At 41.2% G+C, this 27,994-nt stretch overlaps 1 protein-coding gene, 1 non-coding gene and 1 pseudogene across 3 annotated transcripts in view; 2 read left to right on the forward strand and 1 right to left on the reverse strand.

Moving 5' to 3' along the window:
* LOC127666646 (mediator of RNA polymerase II transcription subunit 27-like) overlaps positions 1-26,936 on the reverse strand; it is an 85,202-nt pseudogene extending 58,266 nt beyond the window's left edge.
* On the forward strand, positions 5,878-6,002 carry LOC127667165 (U6atac minor spliceosomal RNA). Its single transcript, XR_007973812.1, has one exon. It is a non-coding gene; the product is annotated as a U6atac minor spliceosomal RNA (small nuclear RNA).
* Ghr (growth hormone receptor) overlaps positions 26,820-27,994 on the forward strand; it is a 238,825-nt gene continuing 237,650 nt past the window's right edge. The window contains exon 1 of one of the 2 annotated variants that reach the window (XM_052159774.1): positions 26,820-27,264. The gene's annotated coding sequence lies outside the window, so the exon portion shown is untranslated. The remainder of the gene's footprint in view (positions 27,265-27,994) is intronic. The other variant, XM_052159775.1, reaches the window with a different exon arrangement.

Here is a 27,994-nt window from a genome sequence, read left to right on the forward strand (position 1 = left end):
TTTTACTTCTGGTAGCAGGCAGCGTACCTTTTGCACCACGAATGCTAATCAGCCATGGTGACCCTTCTGGTTGGGCACCAGCTTTATCTCTCTGAGTTTAATGATATCGCTTGAGTGAACTGAACTGTTCTCAGAAAGTCTTGTCCCTTTCCTACAAAAGTTTGTTCCTATTAAAATGGAGACTTTTGTAAATAAGATTGTTGCTTCATTCTTATTGATTTTTAAATTATTTTGAAAGTGATGATACAAGCATACTAGTCAAAGTCTAAAACACACTCCAGAATACCCCATGAAAGCCATCTTCTGGCACTTTTCCCTGGCTTCCTTCCTCCTGTGGATTTAAAAGATCTTTTCACACATTTGATTTCCAAATAAAGGAAATAATCTTGTATATAATAAAATGACAGATAACATTTTCTACCCATTTCCACTTACCTATACTAGAGTTCAGCATTATGTCACCTTTTGACTTTTTTCTCTGAGCTACTTACTGAAAACATTTATTTAATACAGGATTTTTTGGTAGCTTATTTGATCTAATCTCAATGAATGAACAACTCTACTCCATCCGACAGTTTGGTAGATATTGATGTAAATATTGTTTATTTGCTCTTATGCTCTTGGAAACCTCCAATGAATAGCATTTTTCTAATTCCGTTCCTGGCCTCTAAATACTAGATTAGATTAGGGCCATCTTTCATTCACCATTTGAATCCTTTATCCAAGTATTACCGAGTTTTAAATATTTACATGTTTATATTTAATTATATAATTTAAGTATATAATAAAATATTACATGTTTATATTAATAATTATACCTCTACCATGCCTCTTCTGCATATGAAAATCTCTTTCTTAAAATCTCCAATGACTTCCTGGCTTGTCTCATGGCTGCTCTGCGGTCTGGTCTTCACACACATGTAAATGGCTCACTTTTCCAAGGAAACGTCCATATCTACTAAGTCATCAGATTCTATAAGGACTAACATTCTGCTGCTGGCAATCCACATATTTATTTCTCTTGGAATAACCGCAAAAGATGGTTAACTGGACTATTCATTTTATCTTTGTCTTTCTACACTCGTTCATTTTCCGTAGGACATTCACTCTTTTCAAAACACCCGGAGTTGCCTGCTTTACAGTTCCTCTGCACAGGACAGTCTTTCTTCAGCTCAGCACATGGTTGCTTCCTGCTGCTGATTTAGAGCATGCCACCAAGTGAGGGAAGGTTTCTGTACAGACACTTTCCAAATAGCCTCCTCAGGCTATTCTCTAGCAGAGTGCTTCACTGGATGGTGAGCAGAATGTATCATAAACTATAATGGCTCCATTTACATAATGTTTAACTTGCATATTTTTCCTTTGCTAGTGGGCTGTAGGAGAAATTCTACCCAACAGGAGCATTTAGAAGATGAATGCCCAATTTTGTTCTAAGGCCTTTGGGAAAGAACAGGGTAAGTAAATACCTCAACACAAAGAGATGCAGGCCATAAACCTTGCTTCTCCACCCCTCCACCTATGTACATGCTTGCAGCACTAACTAGACTTTTTTTTTTTAAAGAAAGAGCCCATGAACCTGGAAGGAAGAAGTTGTAGCAGGGGCTAGAGAGGAGTTATAGGGGAGGGAATGGTGATAGATTTGGTCAGATTATATTATATACATGCGTGGAATTCTCAAACAATAAAAATTGGCATCCTAAGAAACACAGACTAAGGGTGAGAATGGATTTAAGAGACAGACTCTAATTAAAAGGTAGGTTGAAGACACAAACGGTGAGTTTAATGGCAAATCAAGAGGAAGTGTGTAGAAATAGCAGGAAAACAAAATCTTTCCTGGATCTACGATGTGACTCAATTAATGATGATGATGATGATGATGATGATGATGGTGGTGATGATGACAACGATGTTCATTAAATAAAGGACAGATATGCAGAGGAATATGTATACGCTCTAAACAACAGGGCTCAAAACAGCACTATCAAAGAATTTGGAACGTTACTGTAGAGATAAGTGTTGGTACTCTGTCTGGACTCCACCCCCATAGTTACCTGGCAACAGTCAGGTTGGCCTGGCTCACTATAAAAGGGGCTGCTTGCCCCCTCTTTGCTCTCTTGTTCTCTTACTCTCTTGCCTCTTGGCCCTTGTTCCCTCTCTCTCTCCATTCCCCCCCCCCCATGCCATCATGGCTGTCCTCTACTTCTCTACTCTCTCCCTTTCTCTGCCTCTACTACTCCCTTAACTCCCCCCCCCCATGCCCTGGATAAACTCTATCCTATCTTATACCATTGTGTGGCTGGTTCCTCAGGGGGAAAGGATGCCTTGGCATGGGCCCACCGAGTCACCCCTTCCCCCACATCTCATCACACCCTCATAGAACATATTCTTACACCTATTTCTCTTTTTATGATCACAACATTGGTGCCATGACTCTCTGGGAAAAGAAACAGCAGAGAGAAGGCTTCTGCTTCCATGCCTTCCAGCAAGCAACAAAACTTCTAAACCAGAAACTGAAAAGTTTAGTGATACCTTTAAGTGGAGTAAATATGGAGACAAAGTGTAAAGCAGAGACTGAAGGAAAGGTCATCCATAATGTCCCACCTGGGGATTCAGTCCATATACAGTCACCAAACCCTGACACTATCGTGGATGCCAAGAAATGCTTGCTGAAGGAGCCTGATATCGCACAGAGGCGGATACTCTCAGTCAACCATTGACTGAGTGCAGGGTCCAGTGGAGGAGTTAGAGAAAAAACTGAAGGAGCTGAAGGGGTTTGCAACCTCATAGGAAGAACAACAATATCAACCAACCAGACCCCCACCAAAGCTCCTAGGGATTAAGCCATCAACCAAGGAGTACAGCTGCATAAGTAGCAGAGGATTGCCTTGTAGAGAATCAATAGAAGGAGAGGTCTTTGGTCCTATGAAGGCTTGATAGGTGCCCCAAAGTAGGAGAATTGAGGACTGGAAGGTGGGAGTAGGGTGGGTGGAGAAACACCCTCATAGAAACAGGAGGAGGGATTTCCAGGAGGGGGGAAAACTGGGAAAGGGGATAACATTTGAAATGTAAATAAAAAATATCCAATAAAAAACATAAAAACAAAAAAAGGAAATGCATGCTACTATTAAAATTAAAATTAAGAAAATTCAGGAATTCTCTAAAATAGAGTCTCAAATTCTGTCCCTTCTCCCACATCAAGAAAATTCTATTAGAAATATTAACAAAACTGGACAAATAAAAGAGAAACATTGGAATTCTTTCACAAGAATTTAAAGTAATTTTATTTTTGAAATTTGGAACTTCAAAAAAATTATCAAAAACAAGCAAACAAACAAACCCAAACAAGTGAGAAGAACCCTCAAATAAAAAGACGAGAATGATTACAGGGCATAGGAAAAGAACTTATCACCCAGTTTTTTACCATCTAAGATGCAAGAATTTTACAAGTTCAGTTTGTAAAATATTTGCCTTGGAAGCCTGGGAACTCAAGAGTTCAGTCCCCAGAAACCATAGCAGAAAGACAAAAGTGACCTCCCAAAAGTTGTCCTGTGTTCTTCACATGTGTGTTGTGCCAAATGCCTGCACTCTTACCCATGCACATCACACATCCATACACCCACACCCACACCCACCCACCCACAGACACACATACACACACACTAATACAATAATAATAATAATTTAAGTGAATTTTAACATTGAGCATGTATAAACGTGCATAATTTTTTAATCATATATATTTTCCAGCCTACCTATTGGACATCATCTTAGAATACCAATTCCTTGGTTTTAAGATACCTGGAATCCCTGACTAATACTTTCCTGGCTCACCAACATTTTAGCCTGTCATAGCAGGATCCGGCTTAAAAACCATTAACTTTTTACATGTAGGAGAAAAATGTTATGAGACATGAGCAATGCTGCCTTGAAGGGAGAAAGATGAAACAACGAAGTAGAATTCACCACTGCCTCACAGACTTGCAGCCACAAGCACATTTTGTTTCTTAATAATCATTAACATTAATATATGGTGCATTTTATTATTTCCATTGTGAAGATTAAACATAATCTCTACAAAGACTTGGCTTGGCATATTTATTGAAAGGCAAAATACGTATCGAAAACATGAATAGGAAATTGTACAATGGAGTAGCTTCTTATATATCTAAGGAGATATCGCCCATGGATGTAGAATGTCCCCAGTCTTCCATTTGTCCCACCTCATACTTTTCTTCTTTTGTAGGACAAGTGTATATTTTGTCTTTTATTGAAAATGGATTTTTTCTCACATAATATATCACAATTATAGCTTTCCCCCCCCTCTACTCCTTCCAGTTCTCCTTCTCCCCTCCCATATGGGCATACTTCCTTTCTGTCTTCATTAGAAAACAGCCAAGAATGATACTTTGCATTAATCCCAGCACTAGGGAGACAGAGGCAAGTGGATCTGTGTTACTCCAAAGACAACCTAGTCTATAAACTGATTTCCAGGATAGCCAGTACTCTTTCACAGAGGAACTTTGTCTTGGGAAAAAAACAATTAAAAAACAACAACAATAGCAGTTTTCTAAAGGAGAGTAATAAAATTAAATATAATAACTGAAAATAAAAACTAGCACATTGGAATAGGAGAAGACAATCAAAGGAATGAAGAGACCAACTTATTCATCTAGCCCAGAGCAAAGGATGTGCAGGGTAAAAAGAGAGAAGCTTTACAATAAAATAAGGCAAACCAACTTATCTGGCACAGAGCAAAGGATGTTCAGGGTAAAAAGAGAGAAGATATATAATAAAATAAAACAAAAATTAAGAGAAAGATTAAAAACAAAGAAAACAGAAAAGCCCTGAGATAGCAATATGAGATAAGGAATTTCCAAAGATGCACGCGAGTTCATTTTCCGCTGGCCATCAACAGCTGGTCACGCAGGCTGCCCTTAACAGTAGTGTATTTCCCCAGTAAGAGTCTCTTAGAGAAAACTAAACTTTTATTTGCAAGTGGTTATTAATTGGAGATTGCTTCTAGGTTAGGGATCGAGGTATGTGTTCACTTCTTCCACCTCTCATCCTGCGTCTGGGACAGACCTATGCAGGGACTGCACATGCTGCTCAGTCTCTATGAGTTCGCATCTACAAAGATCATGTAGATTTACAGGTCCTTGTTTTCTTGGTGTGCTGCACTCCCTCTGTCTCTTCACTCTTTCCACCGCATCGTGCATGGGTTTCTTTGAGTCCTAAGGGGAAGGATTTGATGGAGACACAGCATTTGATGGAGAGGGAGAGGGCTAAGTATTCCAAGGTCCCTCACTCTCTGTGTAATGTCTGGCTACGGGTGTTTCTTTATTCCCATGTGCTGCAGAAGGAAGCTTCTCTGACAATGGCTGAGATGCAATGCTGTCTTATGATATTTAATAGAGATGTCTAACCATGAGACTAAGAGAAGAAAATTAAAGCAAACACAGTATGCTCCAATGGGAGGAAAAAAATCTAAGATGAGGGAATTCTTGGAGCCCAATGAGACCCATGGGTGTATTTAACAGCAAACTCTTAAATTGCAAGTTTTATTGAGGAAAAAATAAATCACACAAAATAAGAAGTGGCAGAGGATTCATAGGACCTGCTCTCTGGTCTCCACAGAAAGAAGCAGGAAAAAGAACGCAGGTTATTCCTCCTCTAAGGTGTGTGTGACAGTAGTGGCTTCCTCCCTCAGAAACACATCCTATTGGAAAGCCAGCTTCTTCCAATTGGCTGAAGCACCTTTGCCAGACTGTGAGAGTCCCTAGAGTCATCTGGATGTCTCTCGTTGCCTAGTACAGAAGGAATCTCAAGAAGTTGAAAGCAATCAACTCTTCAAATGGTGCTTGTAACCTGAGGCCCAGGGCGTCTTATGGAAGGAGAGAAAGCTTAGCACTCCCCTTATAAGGACAGAAGGGACCACAGTGCCTAACTCCTTCTGTAAGGTTAAAGCATGTCACGTACTTTGCAACATCTATCCACTTAAATAGCAAGTCCCTGATTGGCACAAGCTTATTCACAAGGAGCTTGCTTTCATAGGTAAAAGAAGGTTTAATAATAATAATATTAATAATTATAATAATAATAAATAGCACAACATTGGGTGGGTACGAAAAGAAGTAAATCTGAGAAGAGTTTGGGCAGGGTAAATATGATAAAAATTCACATGAACCTCTCAAAGAACTACTGGAAAATTTTGATCATCTAGAAAAAGAAGAGATGAAGACTGATTGTTGATAATAGGCTTTATCAGGCTGCCAAAAAGTTTCAGTGCATTTTATAGAGGAAATCCCTGGGTAGAATGCAACAAGAACACTTGAAGAAGAGGTGGAAATAATGAGTGTAGGAACCTTTGAAAGGAATTTCGCTGCCTTTCAAAGAGAGGGGTTAGGGTGAGTGCTGTGATTTTATTATTATTATTATTATTATTATTATTATTATTTATTATTAAAGCAGTGGTTCTCAACCTTCCTAATGCTTTGACCCTTTAATACAGTTCATTAGGTGGTGGTGACCCCAACCATAAAATTATTATTTTTTGCTACTTCATAACTGTAATTTTACTACTGTTATGAATCATAATGTAAACATCTGATATGTAAACTACCTGATTTGTGACCCCCAAGTGTCATGGTCCACAAATTGAGCACCGCTGTCTTAAAGCAAAAGCAAACACAGTACCATTTCCATCCAATTCCAGAGAATTGGAAAGGAACAAAAGCTAACAGCAGAAGATGAGGAAAAGGGCAAAGCCGTGATGGACATGCGCGAGGGCACAAGAATCTTGCTTTCATAGGCAAAAGAAAGTTAAACAACTGTAATAGACACAATAACATACTACATGAGGACTGGTGCTGGAGGGTGTGGAAGGTATGTTGGGTGGATGACAAGTCTATGGCATCCCCGAGTCCTTCAATTTTCTTAGTGATATCAACTGACCATGGACAAGGCATGTTGGATGTTTGAGGGAGAGAGGAAGTCTGAGTAATCAAGGGACCTTACATGATCTTGGACATGATGGATAAGACATTCTTGATAGGCTCACACTGGGAGTAAGTAGCATTAGTCAGAAAAAAAGTAGCTGAAATCTTAAGCATTATTCATCCAGAAAATAATCTAAGTAAAATTCATCCAGAAAAAAAAAAGGTACAAGCCAGTCTGAGCATATGACACGCATAAAGCATAAACCCTCGGTTATCTTTTATGGCTCAGCACAGAAAAGCTGAGTTTCAACATGTTAGCTTTCCATTGCAACACTTTGCCTAGGCTACTGGGAACCACAGGCCAATTCCCTTTTAGACTCTCTGCATTTTACTTTAGTTATTATTTAACAGGAGCCCTATCAGCTACGAGGCACATCCAGGGGAAGGGTCAGTTTTTGAGTTTCTGTTAAGATAGACGTGAGATTCCTTTTTACCTTGTTTCTGTGTTCCCCATCGCCCTGTTTACTGTGACTCATGAGAAAAATCCAGTCTTTTCTGCTTCGTGGGGTGACAGCGAGTCAGTAGGGCCACGGACCTTAGGAGAGATTCAGTTGATGAGATAAAAAAAATCAAAGTTGCTGCTCATCACAGGGAAAAGGGGAATTTGTGTTTTTAGGTCTGGTTTAGTGCAGTCATAAAACAGTAATTTCTCAATGCCTAAAGAACATGGGATCATCCCCATCTCGCTTGTTCCTGTGGAAGAGTCTGAGCTTTGCAGATCTTCTCACTTTGAGCATTTAGTGATTTTAAAACTATGTTAATTTTAAAGGATTCAGTAGTCGGTAACAGAACTGCAATAATCTTCTATACCTCTGAAATACTCCTAAACTCATGCAAAACTTCCTGCAGGTTACAGGGGCTATGCAAACACATAAACAAAACTAAAGAAGAAAGAATACAAGTGGTCCAGTGCCACTGGCCTATGCAATGGTATTCTGCCTACATGGCCTCAATGTGCTAATGTAACCATAAAACTGAATATATTTTACATGGAAATTGCATCTTTTCAAGAAAGAAAATTTGAGATGCCAGTTCTTTAAGGGAGGAAAATAAGTTATATCATGCCACAGACGTAGTACATTTGGATTATTCACACATTTTTTAAAATAGGTGTAAAGAAGTCACTGGGGATCTGAATAGTCTACCTCTGATATGGTAATTGGTCAATACTATCACACTAGGAAGTTTAGGGTTGCATGTAGATGAAGAAAGGGATTTATTATTCTAAACACTATTTTATGCATTAACGTTTATGAGAAATACTAATTAAAATTTTGTTAAAGTAGCAGATTATTTAATTCAGAGATATGTGAATTCAGTCACATATATACATATATATGTATAAATATATATTCTACAGTGATTCACTAATTTTAGATGATGTCTAGACTTATTCCTGGCATTATATAGTCCCCATTCATTCAGCAAGGATATAACCAACATTTTCTTTTCTTGCTATGTATGTTCTATTTCATGTTAGAGAAATAGAGAGGAACAGAAATTCAAGTTTCAGGAGACTTGGCCGTACTCAGCTGTTAGAGGAGGAGGCCTCTACCCTAAATTACAGGCAATGCCTTTTTAGGAAATATGTTGTTATGGGATCTTATGCAGACTGGCTGCAGAGTAAAGAATTATTGTATCCAGAAGGAACTCTCGAGGAGCTATAAAGGTTAGGACATCCAAGAATGCTTTTTCAATGAAAGGCAGTCTCCTCCTGGAAATATTGATGGAGTTGCTAGTGTTACTTCCATGTGCCACATGGCCTCTATCTTCTGGTATGCGGGGTATTTCAGAAAGATATGTATGTTTATAAAAGCTGAAGACAGAAGTTAAGACCAGCTTACATTAAAATCCCTGCTAAGCTGATAGCTACTCAATGTTGAACAAGTTGCACAACCTTTCTAAAGCTGGCTTCTTTATCTTAAGGAAAAGATAAGAGCATAGAACAGGATTATGTTGCACGTTATGAGAAAAATAAGCACAGTAATTCACAGCACATACAAATGCATAGTAAAATTTCAAAGAAAATGTACAAATCCTTGCTAGAATTCTAGGATACTGAAATATGAAATAAACATACTCTTCCTTAAATAACACAATTTTAAATGGAATGGAATTTTAAAGAAAGCTTCAAATTTATCTTATACTTTCATTAGCTGCATGGGGATTAAGAGCGAACCCAGGGGGTGACACATCCAAAGTATGTATATAAAACCAAAATCACTCTGAAGGATTTCCATACAAGTGGAAGAGTTGGTTAATATGCATAGTCATCTGAGCGATGAATAAGATATAATATAAATACATTCTTCCACTACCTCTACTCATTTCACTATAGTGCCCAAGGCACTAGGTAAAGGAATAAGACAAAAGGGAGAAGTTTAAGTGACAGGAGTGGGAAATGAAGAGCTAAAATTATTTTTTAATAATTATTTTATTTATTTACATTCAAATGTCTCCCCCTTTCCTGGTTCCCCTTCCCAGAGTTCTTCATCCCATCCTCCCTCCCCTTTGCCTCTGAGAGGGTACTTCCCCACTTATCCACCACACCCACACCAACCATGCCACCCACCCCACCCACTATGAACATGTGTCCTTGTGGTATGGTAGAGCATCTTTTGGGTATATGCCCAGGAGCACTGTAGCTGGGTCTTCAGGTAGAACTATTTCCAATTTTCTGACAAAGCACTAGATTGATTTCCATAGTAGTACCAATTTACAATCCCACTAGCAATAGAGGAATGTTCCTTTTTCTCTGCATCCTCACAAGCATCTGCTGACAGTTGAGTTTTTTATCTTAGCCTTTCTTAGGTGTGAGGTGAAATCTCAGGGTCATTTTGATTTGTATTTCTCTGATGATTAAGGATGTCGAACATTTCTTTAAGTACTTCTCAGGCATTTGAGATTTCTCTGTTGAGAGTTCTATGTTTAGCTCTGTACCCCATTTTTAATTGGGTTTTTTGGTATCTTGGTGACCCAGAAAAAACCCACACACCTATAGACACTTGGTCTTTGAAAAACAAGCCAAAACCATACAGTGGGGAAACAAGAAAATATTTTCAATAAATGGTGCTGCTCTAACTGGTAGTCTGAATGTAGAAGAATGCAAATTGACCCATGTTTATCACCTTGAACAAAACTCAAGGCCAAGTGGACTAAGAACCTCAACATAAAACCAGATACTCTGAATTTAATAGAAGAGAAAGAAGGAAAAGAACCTTGAACACAATGGCATAGGGGAAAACTTCCTGAACAGAAGACCAATGGCTTGGGCTCTAAGATCAACAACTAGCCAACTGGACCTCATGAAACTGAAAAGCTTCTGTAAGACAAAGGACACTGTCAATCAGACAAAATGACAATCTACAGATTGGGAAAAGATCTTTACTACCCCCATATCCATTAAAGGGCTAATATCCAAATTATATAAAGAATCCAAATTATTCTTATTTGTAGATTATATTGTTCATAAGACATTCCAAAAAGTTTATCTGAAAACTTCTAGAAATGACTGACACTTTGAGTAAAGTGCCAGAATACAGAACCAATTTACTAAACTTAGTAACTTTCTATATATCAACAAAAAACATGAGGAAAGAGATCATGAAAATATTCCCATTAACAATAACCTCAAAAAACAAATGTAGAAATAAATCTAGCAAGGTGGTGATCTTGCAAAGGCCTCTATAATGAAACCTTTAGAATTCTGAAGAAAGAGATTAAGGAAGGCAAAGGAAAAAAAGAAAAAATGAAAGAAATAAGCAAGGAAGGAAAGAGGAAGGAAGCAAGGAAGGAAGGAAGGAAGAAGGAAGGAAGGAAGGAAGAAGGAAGGAAGAAGGAAGGAAGAAGGAAGGAAGAAGAAAGGAAGGAAGGAAGGAAGGAAGGAAGGAAGAAGGAAGGAAGGAAGGAAGGAAGGAAGGAAGAAGAAAGGAAGGAAGGAAGGAAGGAAGAAGGAAGGAAGGAAGGAAGAAGAAAGGAAGGAAGGAAGGAAGGAAGGAAGAAGGAAGGAAGGAAGGAAGGAAGGAAGGAAGGAAGGAAGGAAACATCCCAAACTCATTGATTGACATAATCAATATTATGAAATAACCATTGTACCAAAATTAAGTTAGAGATTAAATGCAATCTTAATCAAAATGTCCACAACATTCTTTACAGACAAAAAAAAAAAAATCTCAAAAGGCATCTTAAAAAGGAACTATCCTGGAGGCATGAACATTCCAGATTCCAGTTTTTACTACAGAGCTAGCGTTCCCAATACACCAGGACACTGACACAGAAACAGATACGTAGATCAATGGAACAAAAGTAGAGAACCCAATGAATCCCCTGGGGGAGCTAAGTGAATTTCCCAGGTTACACTTATAAATTTGTATGTATAGATACATGTGTAACAATGATATGCAGGACACACCACTCGGATTGATAACTGCCAGGCTTTAACATAAATAATTCTTCTTAAAGGGAATACTTAATCTTCAGCTCTATGTGTTAAGAGAGAGACCTCAAGCCAGATTGTTCCAAGTATTTACCCCAACTTCCAAATGGAGCAGTCCAGATATATACTGTTCTCTTTAATAATGCTGCAGAGACTTGATGCATCAGGGTGAGTAGGATGGGGAGAGGCACTGTCTCAGAGGAGAAGGGGAGGGGGAGGGACTCTGTCATGGGGAGACCAGGATGGGAGAGCAGCGATAGGATGTAACAACTATAAATAAAAATAACTATGAAAAATACTCTTAACTGTTTCTTGAGTCAATGTGCATGTGCTACTTTCATCTTTATAAAAATAAGTTCTTTAAAGATGTTAGTTATCCTTCAAGGTGAAAATAAACTCTTATAAAACTGTATAAAGAATAAATACATGAAGATTTGCATATTCAATAGAGGAATGCGAAGCATGCACAAATGGCTTTGTAGAATGAAGAATGAATGTCCGTGTCTTCCCCCACACACCTTGACTATTAATTTCCATTCTCAGGGATAACCAGATCTTTGCCAGGCATCTTTATGAAAGTTGGTTTGTATTTTAGATATATTTCAGCAACTGTTTTTATTTAATATCACTGATAGCATCTCCCAGCAGTGATTTCTTCTGTGTCCTATTCTGTCAGAAACTGTGCTAGTATCTGTTATATAACAGTTTAGTAAGTGATCCACAGTTTGCATCAGATTTTCTCTATTGCCATTCAGTTCAAGTAAACGTTGTCACTCGTGAGCATCTCCAGCCAGGAACCTTTACAGCTAGCTACTGTAGGTTGATTCCAGAACTGAAACAGATCAGAATGTGCAGAATTTTGTTGCTTATTACTAAACTGACATCTTTTAAAATGTTACAAATAACACATTGGTTGGGCCCAAAGATTTATTTATTAATTACATGTAAGTACACTGTAGCTGTCTTCAGACACACCAGAAAAGGACATCAATTCTCATTACAGATGGTTGTGAGCCATCATGTGGTTGCTGGGATTTGAACTCAGGACCTCTGAAAGAGCAGTCAGTGCTCTTAACCACTGAGCCATCTCTTCAGCCCTGTTAAATAGTTTTGTCTATGCATTTTCTGTCAATAGGAGATTTAGTAAGGCTCCGACGTGATTGTTCACACTTGAACATCTCTGAAACCAATACTTTCAAGAGATACACTCTAAAATATGGAAATATGAAAATATCATTTCCAGGCTGGAGAGATGGCTCAGCAGTTAAGAGTTAAGATTCTGAGTTCAATTCCCAGCAGCCACATGGTGGCTCACAACCATCCATAATGAGATCTCACTCCCTCTTCTGGAGTGTCTGAAGACAGTGACAGTGTACTCACAGATAATAAATAAACCTTTTTTTAAAAGAAAGAAAGAAAGAAAATATCATTTCATTTACATCAATGTTTTAAGGTTCTGTAAGATTTTAGTGAATTTTTAATTATCAAAAATTAAGAATTGAAAAACTAAAATCTTGCATCAGGTGCAAGTAGTCTGTTTCCCTTATTTGGGGGGGGGGTCATAAAACTTGCATGAATAGAAGTTTGTGATGGTGACATCTAAGCTAGCTTGAAGGTTTCACATTTCTTAACATGCCAAGATCAAGGTGGACACAGCAGGACTTTAAAGTTTGAACTCAAAAGGGAATCTTCTCCCATTCTTAATAACTAACCCCCCAGTCTGGCCCCTCCAGCCTTATCTTCCTGAAATGAAAAGCAGAGGTGTCTACTGTCTCCTGCTGTTCCTCAGCAGGGGCAGCCATGTAGCACAAATTGCCCTCATTCATGTGATGGAGCAAACTGTCATCGGCTTCTCGGGAAGTGCTTACCTCAAAAGGAGTATGTGAGCAAAAGAACTATGCAATTGCAAGTTCATAGTAACGCAGAACTCTCCTGAAAAGATGTTTCACGTATTTAAATTCTGAGTTGTCATGAGTAAGAACGCTTTTTATCTTTCACTCTACATACTTTTTGGTGTTTATTTCCTTTTACAATGTGATTTTTTTAAAAAACACTTCCTATTGCTTTGATTTTCTTTTTTGGGGGAGGGGTATATTTTTGAGACTGTCCTATGGAGCACAGGCTAGCCTAGAACTGCTGGAGATCCTTCTGCCTCGGCTTCCCAGAGTGCTAGGATTACAGGCATAAGTCACTTCGCATGGCTTGATTTTCAGTTTTTTAAATAGTGAGTACATTTAAATATCTCTTCAAATGTTTATAATAATTACTATCTTCGATTAATTTTATATTCTTAACTATATAGTGGGTTACAATGGATGAATTTGCTGCTTATCTCAAATAATGTTTTAATTTTGAGAAGAGCATTCAGCATACCAAACCTTGATCAAAATAAAGATTGTGATTCCTGCTCAAAAGAACAAAGTTATTATGGAGATCAAATCCTTATGGTGGAGAGTCATCAGATGGAAGACCAGAACAGGACAGTGTGTTGGGAGAGAACTCATCCAAAAAGCCTTGTTGACCCTAATTAATACAAGAGCAAAAAGAAGATAATGTCTTGTGTGTATTGCTGGGCCAACTTCCAATAATTTAAGCTTATTAATGCAATATTTTTTCTATAAGTTTCTATAAGTTTCTCATAGTAACCTACATTGCAAACATAAGGCTCTAGATTATGCTTTAATAGTTTTCAGTTTGGAGTCAACATTCATCATGCATGCGGTGTGCAAGGATGGTTGAAACTGGTTCTTCACTATTCTGGGAATTATTAACATAAGTATCACATTTGATATAACTACAGAGGACCCCCAGAAAAAGGTAGGAGTTATCTCCAGCTTTCACTAAAAGTATTCCAGCAGAGTTGGAATTGCAAGTAAATTTCAGATCTTGTGTTCAATTAGGCTTCTGCCTATCTGGGCATAGTTTGCTCAAAATTTGAATGTCATAATTTCCCAAACTATAAATTTTGCAGAAACTATGAATGCAAATAAATATATAAAAACAAAATGTTCAAATGTAGAATATCTTTAAAGTAAAATTACACCAATTTTGAGTCATAAGTGTCTATGGAAGTATATAAGTGTGTGTGTGTGTGTGTGTGTTAGTACTGGAGATTGAACTCAGAGCTTTATGTAATACTCTACCACTGAGCGCTCTCTCTCTCTCTCTCTCTCTCTCTCTCTCTCTCTCTCTCTCTCTCTCTCTTTCTCTCACTGTGTGTGTGTATGTGTGTATTATATACATAATTTTGTGGATACATGATATATGTGTATTATATGTTCATATGTATGTGTGAGCATACTTTTACATGTTTACATATAAAATGGAATTCAAAGAATAACTTTGAGTATTGGGCATCATCTTACATGACAGAGTTGTTCACTGCTGCATATATCAGGATCACTGACCCAAGAATTTCTGGGGATTCCCTGTTTCCATCTTCCATCTCACCACTAGTGTTGGGATGAGAGAGGTGTACTTCTATGAAGAGAGAGGGAGTAAGGGAGAGAGAGAGAGAGGAATATCACTTAGCTCATGAAGATTTCAAACTCACTATGTGGCCATAATGGATCTGAACTTCCCGGCGCCATTTTCTGATTATTGGGATCAAAGGTGTGTATCATCACACCCAATTTTTATGACATATTTCAAGAGATAACTAACTTTGCCATTATTTTAGTTTTACTTTCTGTTTTCTTTATCCCATTTCTTCATCCTTTGGTTTATATACATATTTCCAGAAGCAACCTCAAGTCCGCTTTAGGGAAAGTTGGGATACGAAAACATTAAACAGCTATGTGAATTTTAAAAAAGGTTTAAATAAGGTTGTGGATAGATTAAAACCTCTGACATCATGTTTGTTTTAGAAAATAGCTACAGAAATAAAATGATTGCCATGCATCAAATATCATGGTTTATCTGTGTCTATTATATAAGTATTTATGATAAATTGGTAAGAGAGAATATTTAACTTCACAGTATATAGTGGATGTTTCTAGAATGTTGTGAATCAAATTATCGTAAACTCTTTGGATAATACTGAGGACTGGTGGAACTGAGTCGTGGGAAAGATCTAGTTCTTGATGAACGTCCATCTTGCTTCCACAATGGCTAGACTAGTTTATAACCCACCAACAATGTACACAATGAAACAATGTTTCCAAATGAGCACATTCTCTCAGCATCTGTTGTTGTTTTCTTAATGACTGCCAGTCTGATGGGGGTGAGAAAGAACTGCAGTGTAGTTTTAATTTGTTTTTCATATGACTAGTAATGCAGAACTTGGCCCCTTGTACTTCATCTTCTGATGTTACATGTTCTAATGTTCTATGTTATAAATGAACCAAAGTGTCTCTTAACAGAAATAGACAAATAAAATGTGATGAATATACACAAAGGAGTTTTTCTAGGCCTAAAGATTGACTAAGTCATGTCATTTCCAGGGAAAGGAATGCAGCTGGAGAAATCAAGTAATTAAGGCAGTCTCAGCATGGCAGATACGGCATGCTTTTTCTTATTTGTGACTTTATAGACTTTATGTGATCACATATGTGAAATGTCATGAAAGGAGGTGTGAAAATGCCTAGGAACAAAATGAGATTTAAAATAATAGGAGAAGAGGTAAGAAAGAGGGGATAAGAAGGCATGGAGGGATATGTGCTCTCTTGAATGAAATTATTCTTATATAACTCAATACCATGCACAATGAATGTTCACCACAGCTTGTTAATTTTGAGAACTTTACACAATGTATTTCAATCATATCAATTTCCCTCCTCTTCCTTGCTAACTCCTTCCCAATCTTCCCCTTGACTTTACACCCCGCCCCATCCCAACTTCCTGCCTTCACCCCCTTTTTTATGAATAACCAACCAAGTTCAGTTTTGGCTGCCATATTCTTCCAGGTGTGAAACCATCCCCTGAAGAATGATCAGCTTTCCTTACGGCCATAAGCCTTAAGGAAAACTGACTCTGCCTCTCCCAGCCTCTATCAACCATCATTAGCTCCTCAACTAGGGGGCGGAGGCTACTTAGCAAGTTGGATGTTGCCTGGATTCATGTTTGTGTGTGTCTCAGGCAGCCAGCCCTGCTGTGTCAGTGAGTGCAATGTCGTGTCATGCACACAGGATACTCATTCACTCTTCTCCTCTCACATCTCAACCCTGGCTCTTACCATCTTTCTGTCTCTTTTTACAAGAATGGTTCCTGAGCTGGGGAGGTTTTTATGAAGTTCTTAATATTCATTGAGCTCTACCCTGAGAGCCTCATTTTAAAAACAGAATGTAACATTTTGCCACATGCTCTTAGATAAAAGTCCAACTTTAACTTTACCACTACTAAAGAAATGCACATGGGTCTAAACAAACCCAAACAATAAATATTTTCCTTATGGCCCTGCCAGAGAGGCCCTGAGCTGGATTTCTACCCACCACACCCTTATTCCAGGATTCTAGGATCAAGAAATATTTGCGTGAATGGGAAGTACCCATGTACAAATCTGCCTACTTCTTCTCTAAACCACTCTCTGGGTGGTTTGGACTGGCATTTACAGTTTAAATGTCCTAAAGTCTTAGGATGGGAGAGGCGCTCCTTTAGAGCATGCGAGTTGAGGTCCAAGTACACGTAGAGGAGCACCGTGTGTACACAGAGGCAGAAGTCAGGAGGGAAACAATGGATTTGAGTGGTGAGCACCACACCAACCACCAGCTGACTTGACGAGCGTCTTCATGTGTAGACATCCACAACAGCTTGGATGTCTAAGTCCAAATCTGCCCCTCTATATCATTATGAGTGTTTATTTCTCAAAGCAAGTTGATGAAACACATTCTCAACAACTCCAGCTCAACCGTAACAAATATGTAGACTTAACTAGTTTCTATCTGTCCCTGGAGCTGTACCTCGCAGATGTTAGAGGTGCACCTATATGGGTTGCCTGTACAAGACCTGCACAACTGAGGGCAGAACAGAGGAATCTCTCCTGTGGTCCCAGGTCGCTACCATTAATTACTTTGGTGCCTAGGAATTAAAGGATAATTTTAGTTCTTGCTACACAGAGAGGCTGGTGGGCTGGTGGTATAAAATGAGGTGGATAGACTACTAGATGCCCATACGTTGAAAGGCTGAGGGGAGAGTCCCCCAGAATAGAGCTGACACAAAAAGTCTGAGTCCCCATCTGGGACCCTAAATTTTTCTCTTTGTATGATTGGTCTGATTTTTGCTGTTGTTTGTTTGTTTGTTTTTGCATCTTTTCATGACTTCCTATTGATTAAAGAAGGATAATTTCATTCTTGTCACAGATTTTTTGTAGAAGAAATAAGAAGTATAGTTTAGATAAACGTGTTCAACATATTGTAGTGTTAGAGAAAGAAATGATAATTGTTATTAAGTACATTTAATTAAGTACAGTCTGACTCACTTCCTGTCTTTACAAATGGAAATCAATTTTACATAGTTTTTAAAGTCTGTGATAAAGATATAACAATTTGATACTAGAAAGGCAGCTCAGAAATTAAGAATACTTGTTGATTTTCCAGAGAATCTAGGTTCAGTGCCCAGCACCCACATGGTGTCTCAAAACCTTCTGTATCTCTAGTCCCAGAAGATCTGGTACCCGCTTCAGGATTCTGAATTCACTACATGCTTGTGATGCACAGACATACATGCCAGCTGTCTTAGTCAGGGTTTCTATTCCTGCACAAACATCATGAGCAAGAAGCAAGTTGGGGAGGAAAGGGTTTATTGAGTTTATACTTCCATGTTGCAGTTCATCACTAAAGGAAGTCAGGACTGGAACTCAAGCAGGTCAGGAAGCAGGAGCTGATGCAGAGGCCATGGAGGGATGTTTCTTACTGGCTTGCTTCCCCTGACTTGCTCAGCCTGCTCTCATATAGAACCCAAGAGCACCAGCCCAAAGGTGGCACCACCCACAAGGGGGCCCTCCCCACTTGATCAGTAATTGAGAAAGTGCCTCACAGTTGGATCTCATGGAGGCACTTCCCCAACTGAAACTCCTTTCTCTGTGATAACTCCAGCCTGTGTCAAGTTGACACTCAAAACCAGCCAGTACAATTGACCATACAAACACATCACTATTAAGCCTCAACCCTTACTTTCTTATTCATCCCCAAGATCTAAATTACTTTAAAAGTCCCACAGTCTTTGCATATTAAAAGTTGAATCACTTTAAAATGTCCAATATCTTTAAAATTCAAAGTCTTTTAAAAATTCAAAGTCTCTAACTGTGGGCTCCACTAATACTTTCTTCCTTCAAGAGGGAAACAGATCAGGGCACAGTCACAACCAAAAGCAAAACTCAAAGCTCCAATGGTTCAATGTCTGGGATCCAACTCACGATTTTCCGGGCTCCTCCAAGGGCGTGGGTCACTTCTCCAGCTCTGCCCTTTGTAGCACACAGCTTGTCTTCTAGGCTCCAGCTGCCTGTACTCCACTGCTGCTGCTGTTCTTGGTGGTCATCACATGGTACTGGCATCTCCAAAATGATGTTATTTTCCACTGTAATTAGGCTTCACCAATAGCCTCTCATAGGCTCTCTTCATGGTGACAAGCCTCTGCTCCTATGCATGACCCCTTTAAGTCCTGGGCCATCAATTGCAACTGAGGGTGCACCTTCACCAATGGCCTTCTGTGGCCTCTCACTGTGCCAAGAGCCTCAGCTGCTCTTCATGACCCCTTCATGCCTTCAAAACCAGTACCATCTGGGTGACTCTTACACAGTACCAAGTCCAGCCACAGCACGAAATACAACTGTGGCTATCTCTGGAACACACTCTGTGCTCTCAGAAAACACTGCCAAGAAGATTTCATCTCAGTGATGCTGGTCTCTTCTTAATCACCGCTAATTTCTTAGCTCCAGCTAACCAGCATCAATAGTCCCAGTAACACAAAGGTTTGCATTAGTGGTTCTGGTATCTTGTTACTCACTCTTGATTCTTCAGCCCCAGCTAACCAAAACCACAGAATCCTCACAATCAAAACATGGCCACTGTAAGAGTCTTTAATGTTCCCTCTGAACTTTCACAAGCCAGGCCTCCATCTTTTGCACTGTTCTTAACATTGTCTTCCAAGCTCCTACAGAACTTTCCACTGAGCTCTTAATATTCTAATCATTTTTCTAGCTCAAAGTTCTAAAGTCCTTCCACAGTCCTCCCCAAACATGGTCAGGTTGTCATAGGAATACCCCACTATGCTGGTACCAATTTGTCTTAGTCAGGGTTTCTATTCCTGCACAAACATCATGACCAAGAAGCAAGTTGGGAAGGAAAGGGTTTATTGAGCTTACACTTCCATGTTGCAGTTCATCACTAAAGGAAGTCAGGATTGGAACTCAAGCAGGTCAGGAAGCAGGAGCTGATGCAGAGGCCATGGAGTGATGTTTCTTACTGGCTTGCTTCCCCTGGTTTGCTCAGCTTGCTCTCTTATAGAACCCAAGAGCACCAGCCCAAAGGTGGTACCACCCACAAGGGGCCCTCCCCCTTGATCACTAATTGAGAAAGTGCCTCATAGTTGGATGTCATGGAGGCACTTCCCCAACTGAAACTCCTTTCTCTGTGATAACTCCAGCCTGTGTCAAGTTGACACTCAAAACCAGCCAGTACACCAGCAAAGCACCCAGGCACATAATAAAAAAAAAAAAAAAATGAAGATATCGAAGTTTTAAGGAGTAAGATGTCTCTACCTCACACCTGATTCAGAAAGTGCACAGGGCCACTGGTCTTGAGAAAATGGTATTACATGGTTAATCCTCTGTCCCTTCCATACAGTCATTGTTCTATCTAAGGATTTGTCAGCCAGAATTAACAGCTCACTTGACTTTCCAGCCTTCCCTAGTCAGACACTAGGGAGGCAGGCCTTTTCCTTCCCTGCTCAAACAGTTCAGCATTCTTCCTCTTGGGAAGGCAGCTATACCACCTTGAAACAAGTCTGGTTAGCAAGTTCAGGATGTATCTAGGCGTTGGAAATAGCTCTTTATATCTATTTTCTGTGGCAAGAAGCTTTCTCATCCCGGCTCAGATTTCTTCCTCATTGGCATTCTCTCACGCTCTTACTTCCTCGTTTCTTTTGAAAATAAAGAGGGAATATGAAAAGAAGAAGCAAAGGGTTGAAATGGGGAAAGAAAGAAAGAAGGAGTAGAAACCTCTGCATTCCAGAAATACCCGTGGCATGCAAGCTGAGTGACTGGTGTTATGGTTAGCCCACGGATTCTACTGTGTCTTCCAGACTCTAGGGCTTCTATCCTTCCCATAATCCCCTGGCACTTAGATAAAAGCTCATTGTTCCCCTCTATCTTGTAGAGACACGCACAGGACTGAATGATACTATAAATAGCAGTTTCAGAAGGAGTTAGGTAAACTGAGGGAGCCCTAGGAGAGAGGAGTGGACTAGTGATTAGAATCAAGAGTGCAACGGCCCGTGTGTGTGTGTGTGTGTGTGTGTGTGTGTGTGTGTGTGTGTGCTTGGAGAAGAGGCAAGTGGCAGGGCGTTATGAAAATAAATAAATAAATTTAAATTTCTAATATTTTCCCTGTCGGCTTTTAGAGACAAAAACATGTATAAATAATAAAATGGCAGATGCTAGCTAAAATACTTTTAATAAATAACACAGTCACAAAATAGAACAAGCTTCCCAGTGAAGGAGTTAGTGAGTTACTCATTGGTATAATTACCCAGACAGAAGCTAGATGATTGTCTATGAGGTTTTTTTTATTTTTTTAAAATAGGCGTTTTTTTATTTGAACAGATAGTAACATTGCTCCCCATTTAAAAAAAAAAAGTCTCCATGCTTAACTACTAGAATGACTTCAAGAGGAATATTCATTCATGAGCCTCCTTTGAAATCTATCTTTTAATCTTCCCATGAGGCTACCAGATGTAGTCTGCTGTCTTCCAGGTTGGGGGCATGCCTGTAGATGTCTTCAGGTCTACCAGTGAGAGTCAAGGCCACCAGCATGCTGTATACCTGTTAGATGTTATGAACTTTGGGTAGAAATGGCGTACTTTTTAAAATTCTGCATTATATGGTGATACGAAGTCTAAGCCTGGCTCTGACACTTCCCCAGTGTTCTGAAGAACTAGGAAAGAGGTTGTGTTTTCCTTCTGGAGTCTGTTCGCTATTAGACATCAATCTCTTTATAGTAAGGCCTTCAACTGATTGGTGAGGTCCATACACATTCCATTTATTAGGTACTAATCTGCTTTAGTGAAGTTTATTATTTTAAATACTGGACACATCTTTAAAATCTCTTCACAGAAACATGTTGAAGACATTTAACCAAATACCTGGGTTCAGTTGCTAAGCCAATCACCTCAGGCTTTCTATTACTGTAAAGAGACACCATAACAATGACAAATCTTATAAAGGAAAACATTTAATTGGGATTGGCTTACACGTTCAGAGTCCGTTATCATCATGGTGGGAAACATGGTGGCATCCAGGGAAACATGGTGCTGGAGAAGGAGCTGAGAGCTCTACATCTGGATCTGCAACAGCAGAAGGAGACTACGCCATACTGGCCAGACTTGAGCCACACCTTCTCCAGCAAGGCCACGCCTCCTAATAATGCCACTCCCTGTGGTCCAAGCATTCTAACACATGAGTCTACGGGGTGCATTCCCATTCAAACCACCACGTCAATTTGACAAATAAAATAAACCATCACAGACCTCAATGTAATAATGCACATGATCTTAGTTAGCAATTCTCCCATTCCCTATGGAATTGAGTTACTGTGAGATCAATCAGCTGCTTACCAAGGCCACGGATGAGTCACAAAGGCTCTAATGTTCCTAAGCAATGCTCATCTTTTCTCTAACTACAAGTGCTGCTTTAGGAATTTTAGTTTCTTTCTTTTGATAAAAGGCATTGGTGTTGTGATCATAAAAAAAGAGGTTAGAGAATATGGTATTCAGCTGTGTGGGGGAAAGGGGTGCCCCAGCGGGCCCATGCTGAGTCATCCCTTCCCCCAAGGGACCAGGCACACACTGACATAGTATAGAATAGCGTTTATTCAGGATATGGGATGGGACTTAAGGGGGGTAGTGGAGGCAGAGAAAGGCAGAGAGAGGGAGAGAGTAGAGAAGCAGAGGCGGGCCATGACCATATGGGGGGGGGGAGGGGAAGAGAGCCCAAGAGGGGCAAGGGAGAGGCTGAGAGTGAGAGAGGTGAGAGTAAGAAGGGAGTAAGAGGGAGTAAGAGAGAGTAAGAGAGAGAGGAGAGACTGAGCAGCCCTTTTTATAGTAGGCCAGGCCTACCTGACTATTGCCAGGTAATGGTGAGGAGGGGCATACCTGGCTATTGCCAGGTAATTGTGGGGTGGAGCTTAGACAGAATCCTAACAATTAGTACTTTATAGAACAACAGAATGACCAAAGTAAAATCCTTGTCTCTGATAGCCATAGATTTAGAAAGTATATCATTTGCAGATGAATAGCTGGAGAGAGTAAAAACCAGACCTAGTTATGTAAACTTGAAGATGCCTAATCTTATTTCTAATCACTTCCATGATTTTAAAGTATGAATTATATTTCTGGTTGAGCTCCCTGTGGTGGGGATGAGGAATGGGATATCAGAGGGTATCCTGCTACTCAGTAAAGTAGGTTGGTCAAGATGGGACTCGATGCCAAGGTACTATTTGAGCAAAGATAAAGGAGCGCGTAAACATTCAGAGAAGGGTCTTTACTCTGAAGAAATAGCAAGAACTGTCTCTAAGTTAGGAGTGTGTTTGGTCTGTGTAAGAAAGAACAGGGAGTCCAGCGTGCCTGTGGCAAACCGAGTTCCTGGGAGGATAATGACAATGAGGTGGAGAGCAGAAGTACACAGCCCGGACTCTTAGATGTCATTTATATTTGTACACTAGTTCAAATGGGGACTCAGGTGGCAAAGGGGTGGTGTGGCTTGGTGTTTAAAAAGAATTCCATTCCCCACTTAGTTTAGACCGCGCATCAGATCTGGTAGTGAGAGGAACGAGAGTTGTTGGAACAGGAAGAACACTTGAGTTTATAAAACGTTGCAGCAATAGAGATAAGATTCTAATATTTCAAGATAATTGTTTCTTGAGCTCTCTACCAAGTAGACAGATGCAGATTTCTAGAGATCAGGAAGAGGTAAGGATAACCACAAAGGTTTGTGATACCAGTGACTGGGGAGAAGTAGTTGCTGTGTATTGAGAGACAGACTGCAGCAGCTCTGGTAGAGAAGGAATCAGAGTTCTGACTTAAATATGATTGGGGTTGAGATGTCTATAAGAAATCTAACAATAGTGTATTGCCAGCCTGGTGGCCTGTGGAGGGATAAAGTTTTGGGATATGAACTCGAGAACACTATGTAACTATAGGTAACTTTTTTTCTTTAGATTTGGCTAAGCATTTATGAGACACCTTCCTATTTGCTAGCACAGATCTAGACATTTCAAGTACAGATAGTAAAAACTTGTTATTTTCCTAATAATTAATGGAAGAGATCAGCAAAAATTGCAGCATACAGCAAGTGTAAATCTAAATGCTTAGATACAGGGGAAATGAAATAATTCTAGATTTGAGATGATGTGGGAAGAGCTTCAGAGAGAAGGTAAACAATTGAGCTGCCCTTGAAGGCTGGGATGGATTACTGTGGGAGAACAAAGGAGGGTGTTCCAGGCGGAGTGGAGCACAGACGTGAAATGCACTCTTACATACGTTACTTGATGTGTAAAGCATACTCACCACAAAATAGTCACCTCAGGGCTTGATAATTTCCCCTTCCTAAATGTCAAACATACAAAGCCCTCACCACTATAGACTCGCATATGGTCATCCATGAGACCAAGAGATATTTACTTCTGGAGTTAATAGAGGGTGTGCCTCATATAAATTACAAGTTCTGTCTTGTCTTAGTTATGACAAGAAGCTATTTAATGAAACCGGGCTTATATTTATTTCTTTTATTTTTTTATTTAATTTTGCATATGTATGTGTAGGCATGTGTACATGTTCACAGGGGCCAGGAATGCATGTGTACATGTATGCCCATGTTTGTGGAGGCCAGTGGTCGACCTCAGATGTCTTTTCTCAGATGTCTTCTCTTCATCTTCTCAGTTATTTTGAGACAGTGTCTCCCAAAGGGACCGAGGAGTCTCTAATTACCATGATGGGCCAGTGAGTTCCAGGTCTCTGCCTGCCTTTGCATCCCTGGTGCTGACTATGCAGCCAACCACCAAGGTCTCTTTGCTATTGTTTTCAGGTGCTATGGACTCAGGTCCTAGGGCTTGCCGGTAAGTACTTTAGTCAGTGAAGCATCGCTCCATCTCTGGTTTATTTTGACTTGGAGTTGAAGAGGATCCATCCATCATGCGGGCGGGCCAAGGGCTGCAGAAGAGCAAGCAGAGCCGCTGAACAGAGTGTGTCCACAGTCGGGAAGCAGAGAGAGAGAAAAGAACGCCATTGTTTGTTTAGCTCCTTTTCTCCTTTGCCTTCAGCCTAAGCTTTCAGCCCTTGCAATGGTGCTGTCCACCTCAGTCAATCCAGTCTAGGAAGTCTCTCACAAAACGCCCAGATGTTTGTCTCCCAGGGGATGCTAGACCCTGCCAAGTTACATCACAGCCTGTTTCTTTAATATTCTACACGAGCCAGTGTATCTTTTCATACGCCGTTTATGCATGGTCGCACTCTTGACTAGGGAAATCTACTTCCATGGCTAACACAGTGGAGGCTGCAGTTGAAGTCAGAGCGACACGAGGACAAGCCTTTGTTTAAGCATGACCTTGAAACCTTCTTGAAGCATGATCAGAGTGTAGAAAATCTTCCACGAGTCGTCTGGCCCTTCCTACTCTAGGTTCTAGATGGAGGAACTAGACTTGATCTAAGTACCTAGATCAAACTTCTTTGGACTTGGAGAGAGGAGAAAGAGGAGCCAGCACTGAGGGGACATAAGGACGGTACTGTCAGAATCCAAGGTGCGCTGGTGGAAGGTCACCTCGGACAGAGAGGAGTCAGCGTGTGAGGACTGCCTGGTCTCCACGCCTGTCAGGGCTGCCCTTTCAGTCAGCTTGGCAAGCACAGACCACCCAGCAGGAGTTTTGCCTGACCTCATGGCTTCCTTTCTCGGGTTTCTCTCTCTGGGCAACTCTCCCTTCAAATGCTCCCAGAGTCAGTAAGCACCCTTGTGGGTTCATCCTAGCCTGGAAACCAAGGGATTGTGGGAGAGCGTCTTAGAAAAAGCCTGCCTGTGAAACAGGACCCGTTCACGGCCACTAACCAGCTGACCCACCCCGTATGTCTGACTGACACAGTCATGGTCCATATCATCTCCAGAATCTTTCTGCATTCTAGATCCAAAAGACACAGCTGAGACGTAGCTGGGCTCATGAGAAAGGATACTAAGAAAGTTTCCAATTGCACGGTTACTTTGAAAACAGAAGTCCCAAAGATTTTGGTCTTCTGTTTCTCCATTTTCATCCCATCCATCACCTTACTGTGGAGTTGGTATTTTAGTCTTTGCAGTACTTAAACGTTTAACTGTGACTCTGGGTCTGGAAGCAAGTGAAAAGGGTGTGTGTGGGGGTGAGGGGTCCGTTTTAGAGCTGATGCTGTTAGGAAGGTTATAGATAAGTGAGTTTACAACTAGCTGTCAGTACAAAGCAAACAGTAAAAGAGCACATGACCAGTAGCTCCTCGAGATAGGAGACAGCTCGACGGCCCGGGGCTGGACTTTTGTACCTTTGTACCCTCTGCTGGAGAAGCGAGTGGTAATTGGCCCGTCTGGTGCTTTGTGACAATACTTACACAGCACTCTGACTCTAAGAAGTGCTTTGAAGACTCCTGTCTTGGTTAATTTTTTTTTTCAACAAAATGGAACAAGATAGCAAGAGCCTGTGTCTGATAGACATGCGGTGTCTTTCCCTAGGTCGCAAACAATGACAAACCTCAGGCTGGGTCTTATTCCTGCCCTCCTTGCAGAACTGTGTTCCACTTAGCTTAGCTCTCTTCAAACGTGCATGCATTCTTGGTAAATTACCTACTTTGTCTCCATCTTTCTTTAACCTCTGGGATTGAGAATGTCCTTTATACTGTATCCCAGTGAGCAGGAGTTTGAAAATTGGAACCAGCTAGGACGGGTGAAGCCTAGAGCTCATCACACTTCCCAAGGTGACTTCTTCTAGTACCTGCAGGAGGTGCACTGCTCTCTTTGAATGGACAGCCTGCTCTTGGGGACTTCTAGATCCTGCCTTCTTTGGGGGAACCCGGTGGGTGGAGAGGACGGAAGTCTCCCGCAACTACCAATATTTTCCTCTAGGAGGAGCCCCGCCGCCCAGTTGAGAGTGACACGCACCAACTCGCAACTCCTTGCCAGAAAGCTTCATCCCAGCCCCGCCGACTGAGTAGCAGGGGGGGCGGCGCTCAGCCTCCCCGCAGCGGCCCCGGAGCCGGCCGTCCTCAGCTCCCGCTGCCCTTTGCCTGGGCAGCCCGGATCCCCGCGGTGGCGGCGGCGGGTCCCTCGCTGAGCCGAACACCATCCGCCTTTTCCCACCCTCCCCTCCCTTCCTCTCCCCTCGCCTCCCCTCCCCTCCTCCCTTCCCGTTTCACCCCGCCCCCTTCCTCCTCCCCGAGCCTGACAGCCCACGAGCTGCCAAGCAGGGCGCAGCCATGGGAAGAGGAGGCGGTCTAGGGAGCGGCGGCACTGGCAGAGGCGGCTGCTCCAGCAGTGGTGGCGGCGACGGCTGCTGCTGAGCCCCGGCAGCCGCGGGGACCCCGGGCTGGGGCCACGCGGGCCTGAGGCCTCGGCTCCAGCAGCCCCCAAGCGGACGCGAACCCGCACTCTGTCTCCCGAGGCGAAGCTCCGAGGTACTGGAGGGGGACTTTGGGAGTCCAGCTTTTATTTCCCTCACTTTGTGCCAGGAGACCTGGGAGTAGCCACGGGCATGCCAACTCCTTGTGAAAATGGGGGGTTACTTTGACGTATTTGCACCGATAATTTTTTTTTTTGATGAGTTTAGGGTGGGCTGTATTCCCTTCTCAAAAGTTGTTTTCTGCTGATGGGTTGCTGTAACCCGATCCTCCGTGTCCTGGAAGTGTGTGCGTGTGTGTGTGTGTGTGTGTGTGAGTGTGTGTGTGTGTAAGTCGTTCTTGGTGCTGTGTGAAGCTGAAAGTTGATGGGGGCGACAAGGAATTGGGGGCTGCAGTCGAACCGTCCCAACCTGAAGTCTGATGCAACCAGGTTGTGAGATGCAAGGAAAGGTTTCTTCCTAAGATAGTTTTCTTAGTCTTAAAGTTTCGCGAGTGTGTTTGTCATCGTCAGCCTGCCAACCTGGAGCAGGGACTGTGAAGGCTGCTGCTGCTGTCTGAAGCGAGTTTCCAGGGTGTAAGTACCTGAGGGACTCCGGAGGGTGGGCTGTGAGCGCGCGACCCCTGCAGCGCGCTGCCTTTGCAATTCCGTGCAGGCTGCAGCTGTGAGCTGGCAGCAGAGGAGCTGCAGTCAGAGTCACCGCCACCAGTCTCCATGAACTGGGGTGGGTGGAAATTGTGGCAAGCCAAACTGTCCCGGCTTTGGACACACTCGTGGTTATGAAATCAA

The sequence above is a fragment of the Apodemus sylvaticus genome, chromosome 16 (assembly GCF_947179515.1).
Source record: "Apodemus sylvaticus chromosome 16, mApoSyl1.1, whole genome shotgun sequence".
Lineage (NCBI taxonomy): Eukaryota > Metazoa > Chordata > Mammalia > Rodentia > Muridae > Apodemus > Apodemus sylvaticus.